Source organism: Mesoplodon mirus (assembly GCF_964341445.2).
Source record: "Mesoplodon mirus genome assembly, chromosome: 16".
In the NCBI taxonomy this organism is placed as follows: Eukaryota; Metazoa; Chordata; class Mammalia; order Artiodactyla; family Ziphiidae; genus Mesoplodon; species Mesoplodon mirus.
In genome coordinates, this window is record NC_138992.1 from 19974606 (window position 1) to 19989080 (window position 14475).

General features: G+C 44.5%; 2 pseudogenes across 2 annotated transcripts in view; one reads left to right on the top strand and one right to left on the bottom strand.

The window, feature by feature from the left end:
* The window catches only part of LOC309791976 (zinc finger C2HC domain-containing protein 1A-like), a 36546-nt pseudogene extending 25047 nt beyond the window's left edge, over positions 1-11499 (top strand). Inside the window, exons 4-7 of the transcript in view lie at positions 5405-5487; positions 6746-6800; positions 10378-10479; positions 10698-11499. The product of the transcript in view is annotated as a zinc finger C2HC domain-containing protein 1A-like (transcript). The remainder of the gene's footprint in view (positions 1-5404; positions 5488-6745; positions 6801-10377; positions 10480-10697) is intronic.
* A 590-nt stretch (positions 11500-12089) lies between these two features.
* On the bottom strand, positions 12090-13733 carry LOC309791977 (tumor suppressor candidate 2-like; annotated as a pseudogene). The gene is made up of 2 exons: positions 12616-13733; positions 12090-12275 (listed from the first exon to the last, which is right to left on the bottom strand). The product of its transcript is annotated as a tumor suppressor candidate 2-like (transcript).
* Positions 13734-14475: the final 742 nt, after the last annotated feature.

Below are 14475 nucleotides of genomic sequence, written 5' to 3' on the forward strand. Positions count from 1 at the left end.
CGAGAAAGTTCTTACGTGACAAATACTGTCATAAGCCCACCCTTGCTCTTGAGGGTTGAGAAGTGTTTACTCTTGGATGGTTCTTCTGAGGACACCACCCTACCACCCCCACTGATGGAGGTGACTCATCTACGTTCCTTTTGATGAGAGCAAATGCATCTGTGTCCTTCCACGAGTTTACGTGTCTTCACGCCACAGTAGTTCAGCAGCACATCAGCTTCTTGGCTTGAGTTGTGTTTTCCCTGTTTAAGTGGCCTCTTGGAGGAGATCTTAGCTCTTCCACACCAGCTCTCTCGCTCAGGATAGCCCAGATCTGATCCAGGGGAAATGCTGATCCAGTCCTTGCACAGACAAATGAGGGCAGACTGTCTCTACCATTAAAATCTTTTGTTCAGTCTGCCAGCAGAGCAGTTAACGTTAGCACACCGCAGGTTCTGGCTCTTTAGCTATCTTACTTTGTCCGGCGAGCTCCTAGAGACATATGTCAAGTTGTTTGAAAGTTCCTTGAAGCCTCCTCTCTAGACTTGGAATCAGAAAGCAGCCCCTCCTTTCTCTCCCCCCAAGCAAAGAGAGGCAAATTAGAATGCCAGGGACTCGTGCCCATCTTTTTTTATAGAAAAACTCCTTCTAAAACTTTTTGATTGAAAAGACCATATACATATAGAAAAGACCAAGAAATAAGACATGACTTGTATTCCCAGAAGCCTTCCCTATGCTCCCTTCCAGTGGCTACCCCTGCCCAAGGGGTAACACAATTCTCAAGTCTAATGGTAAAGAATAGCATCATCTGTTTTTGTTCATCATATAAATAGAATCATTCATTATGTACTCTTTGTGTGTGACTTCTTCATTCAACATTATACGTGCGGATGATTCATCCATATTGTTGTCTGCAGGTTTAGATGGTTTATTCTCATTTCTCTAAATTGGTCAACATGTGAACATATCACAATTTATTTCTGCATTCTGCAGTTCATGAGTATTTGGGTAGTTTCCGGTTTGCGGCTACTCTGTAAAAAGTTCTGTTCTAGATTATATCAGACATATTTGGGTGAACAAAACTATACATTTCCATTGGTACATATTAGGGGTGGATTTGCTGAGTAGGGTAAGGTAGACTGTATTAGTTTGCTAGGGCTACCATAACAAGGTACCAAATACTGGCTGGCTTAAACAACAGCACTTATTTTCTCACAGTTCTGGAAGCTAGAAGTCTGAGATCAAGGTATCAGTAGTGCTGGTTTCCTCTGAGACCTCCTTCATGGCTTGGAGATGTCTGTCTTTTCCCTGTATTCTCTCACGGGCTTCCTTTTGTATGTCACTGTCCAAATTTCCTCTCCTTATAAGGATACCCATCATAATAGATTAGGGCCCACCCTAATGACCTCATTTTAACTAAATTACCTCTTTAAGATCCCATCTCCAAATATGGTCACCTTCCGACATACTAAGGGTTAGGACTTCAGTGTATGAATTTGGGGGTGAGGAATACAATTCAGTCTGTACATATATATTCAGCCTTAGTAGATTCTTCCAGTGTCTCAAAGTGGTTTTAATAATAAACCCTCCCTCCAGGAGTGTATAAGAGTTCTGGTTGTTCCATATCCTCACCAACACTTGATATTTTGTTTTAAAGAAATCTTTAAGCATATGCTCTCAACCTTTATATGCTCTTGGTATGACTGAGGGGTCAAGATAATGAAACTGGCTTCACACCTCTTTTGCAAACCTTGTGTGGTATGTGCAAGGCTCGTGGCATCTCCCTTTGGGATGTGGCATCTGTCATCTTCACAGAAAACTTCATTCTCAGACCATGTTTACTAGATCTAGAATTTTTGCTTGCTTGTTTTTACATCCTTAGGCAGAAAGGTAAGTTGGCAATGCCAGTGCCTTCATTTAATTTTTGAAATTTGGCTGTCTCTCCCACACCTGCCCCAGCATTTTGAGAGTAACCCACACCAAAAAGGAGATGTTACCAGAGATCTCTAAGAAGTTAGATCTCTTGATTCTGATGTTGGGGCCGCAGCTCTCAGGGTGAACCCTGATAATAATACCTCTCAGGGGATGTTGACTCCTCTGGAGATGTCTTACAGCCCCAAGAGCAGTGGCTGTTCATTTGGGGGTGCAGCAATTTTCCCTTCCTCAGACCCTCCCCCATAGCTGGGCCGTGCACGTTTGCTTTTGCCCCATCATCTCCAATGGGAGGCTTCTGGAAGGACTTTTCCTAACCTTCTGATGACATTTAACGTACATTGAGGTTCATTGCAAAATAACTATTTTAAAACATTTATCCAGATTCCCGAGGTGACACACCCAGTGAGAATCAGAGCTCGGTTCAAAGGCTGTGCTAATGTCACAACTCCTGCTCTTCATTAACTGGACTCACAGACGGACACAGAATTAGTGCAGGGAAACTTAGTTACCTTAGTTTGGTATTAAATGAAGTAATAATATTCCCATTTTACTACGAAGGAATCTTATCTTTTTTTTTTTTTTTTTTTTTTTTTGCGGTACGCGGGCCTCTCACTATCACGGCCTCTCTTGTTGCGGAGCACAGGCTCCGGACGCGCAGGCTCAGCGACCATGGCTCACGGGCCCAGCCGCTCCGCGGCATGTGGGATCTTCCCGGACCGGGGTACGAACCCGTGTCCCCTGCATCGGCAGGCGGACTCTCAACCACTGCACCACCAGGGAAGCCCAATCTTATCTTGATTTGACTGAACCAAATTGGTAGGACACGACCACAGAAAGAAGTTAAAATTTGCAACCACAGAGAGTAGATTCTATCACACAGATCTCAAAACTGTAATTGGCCCTTTATCAAGAGCCACCGGTACCAAACCATTAACAGAGGTATTTAAGAGATTTCCTTCCTGTTACATGTCTGCTGTGGATTTAAGGGAGATCCTTTCTGTCATAAACATCTACACCCCCAACTAGAAATTTATGTAGAACATAAATCACTTTACGCCCCTGTATTGACATATTACTTCAAAACACTGCTGGCATGCAGGTGAGAGAACAGCAGGGAGGAAAATCAGATGATCTGCTGGTAATCTGCTAATTTACAAGTTGAGAGAGGCTATTCTGGCTTGACACCACTTATATTTCTCCACATGGCCAAGCACAGAACAGCAGCTGAGGTGGTGGTGATGGAATTCCTCCAAGATGGAAATGTGAGACCAGCCCTTCTCCTTTCCTGCAGGTACTGACCTGCAGAGACTCTGTCGGCAACTGGAAAGTGCTTTACATTTATCAAGAAATTAATGAATTTATTCTCTTTTTTTTAATAGAAATCATGTTATATTGGAACTATTTGGGATAGCAGACAGGATGTATAAGAAGTGATTTCGAAGAGCAACATGGCTCCTCCAGGCAGAAGGCAGTGGCTGGGGGTAGAGGTGAAGTAGAAAGATCAACTTACCTTTTTAAGGAACATCTCTAGCAACCACATCTATTGCATTTTTTTGCTAAGTCTGAAATATTTACCCCTGGTGCATATGATTTGATGGGAAGAACAAATGCTCAAATTCATAAAGATTTTCACTCCTGACACTAATTTAGTATTCTTGGTTTCGAATGTGGCTTTTTTTTTACTACTATATGAATGAATACACTACACACATATGTGTGTGAATGTGTGTGTATGTATACATATAAAGAAAGGAAGGGGCTTCCCTGGTGGCGCAGTGGTTGAGAGTCTGCCTGCCGACGCAGGGGACACGGGTTCGTGCCCCGATCTGGGAAGATCCCACATGCCGCGGAGCGGCTGGGCCCGTGAGCCATGGCTGCTAAGCCTGTGTGTCTGGAGCCTGTGCTCCGCAAAGGGAGAGGCCACAACAGTGAGAGGCCCGCGTACCGAAAAAAAAAAAAAAAAAAAAAGAAAGGGAGGAAGGGAGGAAGGGAGGGAAAGAGGAAGAAAAGAGGGGATCCCGTATTGGTGAATAATTCTGAATTTTTATTTGAAAGAGACTAAAGGTGAAGTTTCCTAAGTAGGTGGGTTTGTCTTTAATCTTGCTGAAATAAATATAAAAGAAAGTATAATTCCAGACATCTTCAAATGTCCCTATTCCAGCTCTCATGACCCCCCTTAACTTAAAATTGACAGGAACAGATAAAGGCTTGACATCTTCTATACCTTTTTCTCTGCATCTACTACACTATTTTAATTCATACTTTCTATAGAATAAAATAAAATCTAAATGCCATTTTAAAAGTAGGATAGTGGGACTCTATTGCCAATGGAAACATGAAGAAATGAAATATACCAGCTTTCATTTTTTTGACCTTTTATTTTGAAATAATTATCAATTCAGAGAAAGTGGCAGAAAAATGTACAAGGAGGTCCTGTGTACCCTTTACCCAGCACCCCACAATGCTAACACCTTGCATAACCATAATACAATATCAAAACTAGGAAACGGACATTGGTATTATACAATCCATTAGTTTTACAAGCACTCGTGTGTGTGTGTGTGTGTGTGTGTGTGAGAGAGAGAGATTTTATCACAGGTGTGGCTTTGTGTTACCACTACTGCAATCAAGATACAGAGCTGTTGCATCAGCACAGGGTCCCCTGTACTACACTTTTATAGCCACATCTGCCTCCACTGCCCACCCCTAACCCCTGGCAATCTCTGATTTTTCCTCCATCTCTATAATTTAGTTACCTCAAGAATATTACTTACATGGAATCACAGAGTATATATATATAACCTTTTGAGATGGGCTTTTTTCTGACTTGTTGCCACGTATGAAGAGTTTGTTCCCTTTTATCACTGACTCATACACCATAGATGGTTGTCCCACAATTCGTTTAACTTTATAGTCAATGAAGTATATGTGGCTTGTTTCCAGTCTTGGGCTATTGCAAATATCGATAAAGCTGCTGTGAACATTAGTGTACAGACTTCTGCGCGAATAAACATTTTCATTTTTCTGGGACAAACATCCAATAGCTTTCTTTTTTAAAAAAAACATTGGTTCTCAAAAAAAGAAAATAAATAAATAACAAGAATTAAATGAGTTACTAGTTAGAGAATATTTAGCACATTGTTGGACTAGTAAAGTGCTTATTCATGTCAACATGCACTAAAATTTTTCTACTATGTAAACAGGCACTATTCTAGACACGGGGTAAAAAGATAAAAAAGATACAGACCCTGCCCTCAACAAACTCACCCATCCTAATTAGACAGAAAGAGAGGGAGGGTACCAGTTATCAGCCTTAGGCTGGAAAAGGCAAGAAGACGGAATAGTTACAGGAACTTAGAAGGGGACAGTCGTGTGGCAAGAGCCACTGACAAGAGCTGTGGCCTTTGGTCAAAGGATGCAACCCTGGAGACCCGCAGTGAGGGCAGCTGGGGAATCAATACCCTGAACTCCCTCTCCTCTCTCCCCCTAGTCTTCTCCCAGCACTTCCCATTGGCAGGACCCAGCCCAACTGGAAGCCAGAGGGCAGAGGGCCCTGTGGTGCCGTCCATGCAGGTCGGTGTCTAGGAGTGCGGAGCATGATGGGGAAGGGTGCTGAGCAAACCTAGAGGAATTGGTAGACTAGATCCAACCCCCACACGCACACCCAGCTTTGAATCCACTTTGTAACTTTAGGCAAGTTGCTTAATTTCTCTGCACCTCGGGGTGCTCACTGCAAAACAAGTGTCATAACGATAGTTATGCAGGTTATCAGAGCATAAACTAGACGACATCTCGAAAATGCCTGCCAGAGCTCCTGGGACGTGGGAGGCATCATTGAATGTGCTCCAGCCCCACCCCCAGCTGATGACAGTTCTCTGCACTTGTGGCTGTTTTATAGTCTTCATGTATTTCCCAGGAGCATGGTCTCTCCTAGTGTGGTCCATAGACCATGTGCCTTAGAGACACCTGGGGTCCTTTTCATCACGCAGGTTCATGGCCCCCACCCCAGTCCAACTGAATCCTGAGCAGAAGGGTGGGAATCTTCATTTCGGATAAGTTTCCCCAAGTGATTTTCATGCACAATGAAGTTTGGGAACCACCATCCTAGAAGTCCATATTTCTAATTGACGCCCACTTGGGTGAAGTAGAGGTGAGATTTATCTGTGCTTGGCAGCCATTAGGTATAGTTCCAGCCCATCAGCTCTGGGAAGAGGGCTCTGAGACCAGGACACTAACGGTCTGTCTTGCAGCATTAGGCCATGCTGATTCTCCATTTTGCTGGCTTTATTAATACCCGAGGAACAATGTTCCCAGGTTTTTAATTAAAAATTCTCTAACATCCAGACTCTAATCATTTTCTAGGTTGGATATGGGCTTGGTAAGTAGCTGCCTCTGACCCCTACCTTTCAGAGAAAATTTAATAAGCAAAGCAGAAGCTGTTAAAGAGAATAAAAAGCTTTGTGGTTGAGAATAGGTCAATTCTGAGTATAAACAGGAAGAGGCCAAAACTCAGAATAAGACCAGAGGATCTAGGACCTTGCTTTCGTTTGTTAAGGAAAAGTATAGGGAAATGAATCAGCAGTTCGGGACAGACACTGAGCTCATGGTTTGGGTCTTGAATTGGTTAGATCTCAGATTGGCTGCGATAGAGAGATTGGAAGGAGCAGGAGCTTAGACAAGAGAGAATTTTATTTGCTTCTCATGTAAAACTAGAGGCAGGCAGAGGAGGCCTGGGATGGCAGTTTTTCTCCACAGAGTTCTCGAGGACTCAGGCTTCTCTGGCTTTGGGTCCTGCTCTCCCCCAAATGTGGCCCACGTCCTCATGTTCCAGGATGGAATGCCAGTTGTCACATCCATGTTCCAAACCGCAGGAAAGGGGGAAGAAGGTAAAAGAGTATGGAGCAGCTGACTTCTAAAGAAGGTTTAGAATCTGCCACACAACACATCTGATTACATCAGTTGGCCAGAACTTATTCACATGGCCGCACCAAACTACAGGTCTAGCTTGGAAACAATATACTACTAAATGGATGATACATTGAGGACAGCTAAGAGTCACTGCCATCGGTTCTGCATCCTGAGAAACTTTGGACTTCTTTTCCCAATGGAATGGTTATCATTCAGGTTCCATACAGGGACCCAGAAACCACTCCTGGTATATTTAGAAGAGAAAACTTAAGACAATTTGCAGCACAAGTGCAAAAATGAGACAACCCAGAGGTTAACAGCAGTGGGAAGCTTCTACCTTCCCTGGGGCTGGAGGGATAAACGAGGAGACAGAGTTTAGAAGTCAGGGTTGGTTGGCAGAACTCGGAACCCCAGTCGGCCATTCCAGTGGGAGCTAGAGCCAGGAGATGCAGTCCCTGCCCTAGATGCCACCAGTAGCAAAGTGATCCAGGAAGAAATACGCTGGCCTTTCCCTTCTTCTGCCCCTGAGTCTCCTTCTAGTGCCTTACACTGGCTAAAACTGCCTGGAAGCCAGAGGGCAGGGACATCTGGGAAATGTAGTTTCATGCAAACAGAGTAGGCAAAGAAGAGGAAAGTATGGATCTGAAAGCAAACAGGTGACTAGAGCAGCACCAAATCCAACTTGTGGACCAGGATAAATTACTAATAATTGAGACCTGGCTAGACATTTTTTTCTGGATGAAAACTTTGCAAAACAAAAGTGTCCTTCTGTTGAAAGCAGGGACTTAAACAGATCTTAGTACAGCAGTGTTCACAACAGCGTTGTTCACAATTGCCCAAAAGTGCAAAGAACCTAAATGTGCATCATCAGGTGAATGGGTAAACAGAATGTGGTATGTACATAAAACTGAATATTATTTAGTCATAAAAAGGGATGAATTTCTGATACATGCTACAACCTGGATGAACCTTGAAAACATTATACCAAGTGAAATAAGCCAGACACAAACGAACAAATACTGTATTATTCCACTTATATGAGGTACCTAGAATAGGCAAATTCATGGTGACAAAAAGTAGATGTTACCTGGAGCTGGGAGTTGGAGGACAATGGAGAGTTATTGTTTAATGGGTACAAAGCTTCTGTTTGGGATGATGAAAAAGTTCTGGAAATGGATAGTGCTCGTGGTGCCACAACATTGTAAATGTATTTAATGCCCCGAATTTTACATTGAAAAATAGTTTAAATAGTAAATTAAAAATTTAAGGTGAAGCATAAAAATAATGAGGATCCCTCTACTTCCCAAATGTATTTCCTGATTGCAGAACCCTTTATGTGGAAGGTATGAATGTTGGTAATCAAGCAATAGAAGCCGACTAATGGACAAAACAGGGGGATCCAAAGACCAGGAAGACTTCAAAACCAAAATCAAAACTCTGTTTTCAAGATGTGTTGTGAAGTTTCAATAATACTTTCTTGGGGGGAGAAATGTTATTTCCCCCTTTTCCTAACCTGAAATTGATATGGTCATGAAGAGTAAGCATAACCCAATGAAAAGGCCAAGGCAAAATCAGAGGTTTACAGAATTGGATGTCACCTCCCTTTCAGTCTCTCTCTCTCTCTCTCTCTCTCTCTGTATGTATGTATATATATATATATGGAGCATCTGAAGACTTGGAAATAGGTAATCTCACAAAGGAGTAGGAAAAGAAGTGAGAACCCAGATAGCCTACAAGGGATTCTTTGAAGAAGGGAAATGAATGGGGGAGAAGTTCAGTTTCTGGGTTACCTGTTAACAAGGAGGGGGGTCAAGGGGTCAGGATATACTCGACTATGTCTAAAACAGCTCAGAAATGTCATCAAGAACAAGCACAGAAGATGGTTGTTGACTTTTGCACCCAGGAAGGTTATTGGCTGCTCAGTAAAGGCTGTTTCTGTGACTGGAAGGAGACTCTACACTGAAATGGGATGAGCAGAACAGTCCTTTCTGCATTGCTCCATTTGCTGGCTCAACAGAAGCAGTAAATAAACCCTATTCCCAGACCTATGCTGATAATGTTGATGATGGCGGTACACAAATTAGGAGGTAAACAAAAAGCCGTGTAAATTTCAAGCTCCATTAGAAACACAGGCAGAAAAAAAAAAAAATTAACATCTGCCAAATAGAAAAGGTCAAAATTGGAAGGGAAAGAAACTTTCTTTTTGAGATCCTAAGAAGGTACTGCCAACGTCAAAGGCATGGGAGGATTCTGTTTCCTCGTTGACTTTGTGAATCATAGAATTCTTGTAAAAACTCTCTTGTCAATATCTCCTCGAATCAGATATGTGGGGTAATGGAGGATGAGCTGCATGTTCTTTCTCCTGGAAGAGGAAATCATCCAGCGTTTGGAGTAGAACCACAAGATTCCATTCCAGAGCTGTCTTCTATTTTGTCCCTTACATGTAATTTTTTTTTAAGAACCTCCAATAATATTTATGGCTTTGGCATCATGCATACGTAGTTTTCTTTTGAAGACTCCACAATATAAGTTGTCTCTGACATGGAATTGGCATAATAGTCTTGTGTAAAAGACCTCGGGCCCTTTAATCCCTTCGTAAAATGTGTTGCATGCCCCAGATCAAGTCCAGGAAATGCACACATGTCTTTCTCTTAGTTGCTTGTGTTGAGGGGAATGATGCACAAATGAAAACAGATATTTCTCATAAGTTCTTTTTTATGTCATGGCAGTGCACATTCTGGGTCTTTGATGATGGATGAGCCTTCATTTGTAAATTTACTGCCGTATGTATTAACTTAGTTTCCTTCCAGGCATTTTGTATTAGTGAGCGTCACATATGGCTTTATAATGCTCCAATACCAGAGGCCTGGTTGTTCTTTGATTCAATATATGCAGGAAGAAAATATGTAAAAGATGTATGGTTATGTATACCATAACTTTTTGGCTAGGTAATCGGTCAGAAGTTCCATCCTACCTGGTGGCAAGGGATTGACCTAGTTGACTTTTCAGGCTTCTGTCTCTAGGTGTTATGATCCTGTGGCATGTTTTCCCAGAGGTATTAAATTTGAAGAGTCAATCACTAGATGCAATCAAATCCACCCTCCCTCCCCCAAAACCAAACAGGTATTTTTAAGTATGCATCCATATACACATACACGCATTTCAAGAACAACAGAGTTCTCTTTGAGAATGGAAATATAGTCATTGATAAATTACATTACTGAACTCCAGGTATTAGTTACAGTGGAAAGTGAGAAATTGTAGGAAACTTTTAAAATCAGAACGTGGATTATGGCTTGAATTTAATTGTGTTGCTCAGGGCACTATGCAGGCTATCACTTGATTATATTCAATTTATCTCTTTTTATATACCACCTCTTACTCTCCAAATGTTTCATCTATGCTCGTTGTGTTTTCTCTCATAAGCCCTTTGAGATCAGAGCTAATGTTACACAGTAGAGACTCAATAAATACATTATAAATAAATAAAGGAGGCTAGGGCCGGAGCTGGGCGGCGGCAGTGGGTGCTGCCGGAGGAGTCTGGCGGAGCCTGAGGCGGTGGCGCTATGGAGTCACTGGAATGGAAGTGTCCAAGTTGGAGAACTGTTACCTTGCGAGATTTGTGGAAGAACATCCTTTCCAGTGGCATTAAAAAAACATGGGGCTTCCCTGGTGGTGCAGTGGTTGAGAGTCCGCCTGCCGATGCGGGGGACACGGGTTCGTGCCCCGGTCCGGGAAGATCCCACATGCCGCGGAGCGTCTGGGCCCGTGAGCCATGGCCGCTGAGCCTGCACATCCGGAGCCTGTGCTCCGCAACGGGAGAGGCCACAACAGTGAGAGGCCCGCGTACAGCAAAAAAACAACAGCAACAACAACATGGACCTATTTGCCAGAAAACTGCCACTAAAAAACGGAAGACTTTTGATTCAAGCAGACAAAGAGCTAAAGGAATGGATATTCCACCAGTAAAGCCTCTTAAACCCAGGCCTGAACCACCAAAGGAGCCATCTCATTGGAGAAGAAAGCATGAAGAGTTCACTGCCACCATAAGAGCAGCTAAAGGCCTCGGTCAGGCCCTTAAAGAGGGTGGCACACTTCCTCCCCTCCTCCACCTTTTTATGATCCTGATTATATTCGGTGTCCATATTGCCAGAGGAGATTTAATGAAAATGCAGCTGATAGACATATAAATTTCTGTAAAGAACAAGCAGCGCATATTAGTAATAAAGGCCAATTTTGTACTGATACCAAAGGAAACTCCACTTCTTGGACACAGTGTAAGCCACCTGCACTTAAAAAGTCCAGTTCTCCTTTAACCGCCTCATCAGGATCTTCACGATTACCACAGCCAAGTGGCACTAGCAAAACGGTTGTAGGTGTTCCTTCGGGTAAAGCGTCTTCAGTTAGCTGCTCTTTGGGAAACAAACTTCAGACCTTGTCTTCCTCCCATAAAGGGATAGCAGCCCCTCGCGTAGGTAAGATGGACAAGTTAGGCCCTCCACTCCGAACTGGAAGACATGTGCAGAGGTTGCATGACAGTGATGCAAAATCAGGCAGTGCCATCAAAAGACATGAGTTATTACCCGTTGAGAAATCCTGCCTCAAGTGTGCTCGCAAGCAAAAGAAAAACATATACTGAGAGCTACATGGCCAGGGTCTACAAGTAATTTTATTGAACAAATAACACAACAGCCTTCCTCGATTGAGGGCTACCCTTCCCCAAGCCATTCCTCACACGCTTAAAACATAGAGTTTGCACGGTAAGGAATTCTTTTCAAAAGTCCTTTCTCTGTAGAAATCAGACTCTGCCCCCAACATCATGGACTGGACTGTTTACAAGTGTTCACGTTTTAAGTATTCCTTTATGATTGTTCTCTCCTTTTGGTCCCTACCCAGGGGCTCCAGTGCTTTTCTCTTACTGATCCTGAAGGGATGGGTATGCTGTAGGGCAAGGGGTGCTGGGCTCCTCAGAGCTACTGGCAGCAGCCCTAGGGTGCTGTCCCTACCACAGGGTCGCAGATGTGTAAGGGCAAGGGGGGTTGGACATGGTAGGTGGGATGCGGCAATGCCCCGTAGGCACAGGCATCCAGAGCCCTTCCTGGTCCCCATCCTGTGCCCTCTCAGTTGGGGTGGGGGCCAACAGCTAGTTGCAGTGGGGAGGGATGAGCCCAGCCTGGGGTAGAGGGAGAAGCCTCCCACACCTATTAACAGCCTGTCCATCCATCTGGGGGTGAGGGGGAAACAGACGGGCAGGTAGGCAGGAAGAATCAGGCTTGTTCTGCCTCCAGCTTCGGACCAACACAGGAGGAATTGAGGTAGCAAATGGCTGAAATGCTCCAACGAGAAGGAAAGGCAGTTCCCACTGTGTACAGCTCCCACACCCTGGGGCTGGAAGAAGGCAGACCTTGCTTGTAAAGCGCTGTAGCCTCCAGCAGCGCTGGGCCCTGAGCAAGCTTGCAAGAAAGCAGGCCAGGCAAGGGCACAGGAGCCAGGCGTTCCCGACCAGCACATGCCCTGCCATGCCCCTCAGAGGGATTGCTGGGGAAGGGGGACTGGGAACTCCGCCGTCAGCCCTCGCCGGCCACCGGCCAACTCCTGTCCACATACAAACCAACACCCAACCAGCACTGTAGGGCGGCCCTGCTCACCGTTGAAGGTTCCGGGCCAGGGGAGTTTATTCAGGGTTGTGGGCCCAGCCTAGGTTCCTCGATGGAAGCCACACCTGGAGCCTGGGGGGTTCTTGCTGGGGCCAGGAGGTGTTTATACCTGCCACCCCCCAGGTTCACCCCCAACCTCATAGAGGATCGCAGGGAAATCCACGTGGATGCGAGGGGGTATCCAGCTTCCGATGCCCTGAGGAATCAGGTTCTCATGCACCCGCCTCCGCTTGGCCTGCTTCTGCCTGTTCTTGGTGACCACTGTCTACTCATAGAACTCGTGAGCCAGATCCCCATCCTCGGCATAGAACATGGAGCCGTGGCGGCGCGTGACTCCGAAGGGGGGCACGACCAAAGCTTGCTCGGCGACAGCCGCCTCCGGGCCGCCGCCCCCGACCCCCGAGGTGAAGGGCCGCAGGCCGCGAGCTTTGCAGCCGTTGTCGCCCATGTTTGGGCCACCGGCATATGGTGGCCACACGGCCACTTCGCTCTCACAGGGCCGTCGGCACCGCCTTCCGCGGGCTCCGCTGTTTCCCACAACATTTTTTTTTTTTAAGAAGATGTTGTGAGTAGGAGTTTATTAATTTATTTATTTTTGCTGTGTTGAGTCTTTGTTTCTGTGCGAGGGCTTCCCCTAGTTGTGGCAAGCGGGGACCACTCTTCATCGCGGTGCGCGGGCCTCTCACTATCGCGGCCTCTCTGGTTGCGGAGCACAGGCTCCGGATGCGCGGGCTCAGTAGTTGTGACTCACGGGCCTAGTTGCTCCGTGGCATGTGGGATCTTCCCAGACCAGGGCTCGAACCCGTGTCCCCTGCATTGGCAGGCAGATTCTCAACCACTGCACCACCAGGGAAGCCCAACATATTTTTTTTAATGAAAGAAGAATAGGAAAAGGAAAGACGAGAATTAAAAGGTACAGTGGAAAAAGGAATGGGGTTAGTCCGCAAAATGTGTGGCATGAGACCCTGTAGATGGACTAGCCCCGGGCCACAAAGTGGAGTTCGAACTTTGTTGTAGGAGCCAAAGTACAGGAGAGGATAGGAGTAGTTACCTGATTCATGATGTCTAAAACAGAAAAATATATCACTTTCTCTGCGAAAGTACAACTAGTTCTGAGGCCTCAAAAGTCCTCCTCTGATTTCTCATAAGGAGACACCAGATAACTTGTTAACTTCTTAATTAACATCCCTACTGAGTCCATACTAAATATGGCAGTGGATTTCATGGGGTGTTTTTTTTAAGATGCCCTCAATGCAGGCCTATAACATGACATCCTGTGATCCACCAAAACCAGTTGTGATGTGGGTGTGTTATGTGTAGCTGTATATATTGTCTGCTTTTGTTGTAAGCATGTAACATGTACATAGTCATCATTCAGATTTAATCCAGGGATAGATTTTCAAGTATCTAAGATGCTAGCTCTCCATCCTGGTTGCCCATTAGAAAGAAGCATCTGTGGAGCTTTCTAAAAATGAACACGTCAGGGTCCCTCCCTGAGATTTTGATTTCTTTAGTTTGGAGAGTCGGATCTGGGCATCTGCCATTTGGAAAGTTTGAAGAGTGATGCCTATGCATAACATGAGGATCATAGAGGAATTGGTGAATTGCTATCTTTTCAGCTAGATTCTTTAATAAATAATGTTTGTCTCAAAAAAAATAAATAAAAATTAAAAATAAATAAAGGTGCAAAGGACTAGATGAACGTGGCTACAGATTCAAGATGCCACCATTTACATTACAAGATGTGACCTGAGAAATTTAACAACTGAGGATGGTCCCACTTCTTCCTTGGAGGTCATTCATTTTCCCCTCCTCTGGCTTCCATGAATAATATAGATGTTTAATTTTTCACCCTTTGGTCCTTTGCCCTTTGAATCCACCCCAGCAAAAACGCTCAAATCTATGGCACTAGAAAATGTTGTGAAGAGCTTTACCATGTTCCAACATTTGTGTATTCATATACTTATTTTATTCTTGGTCTTCGTTTAAGCTTTTA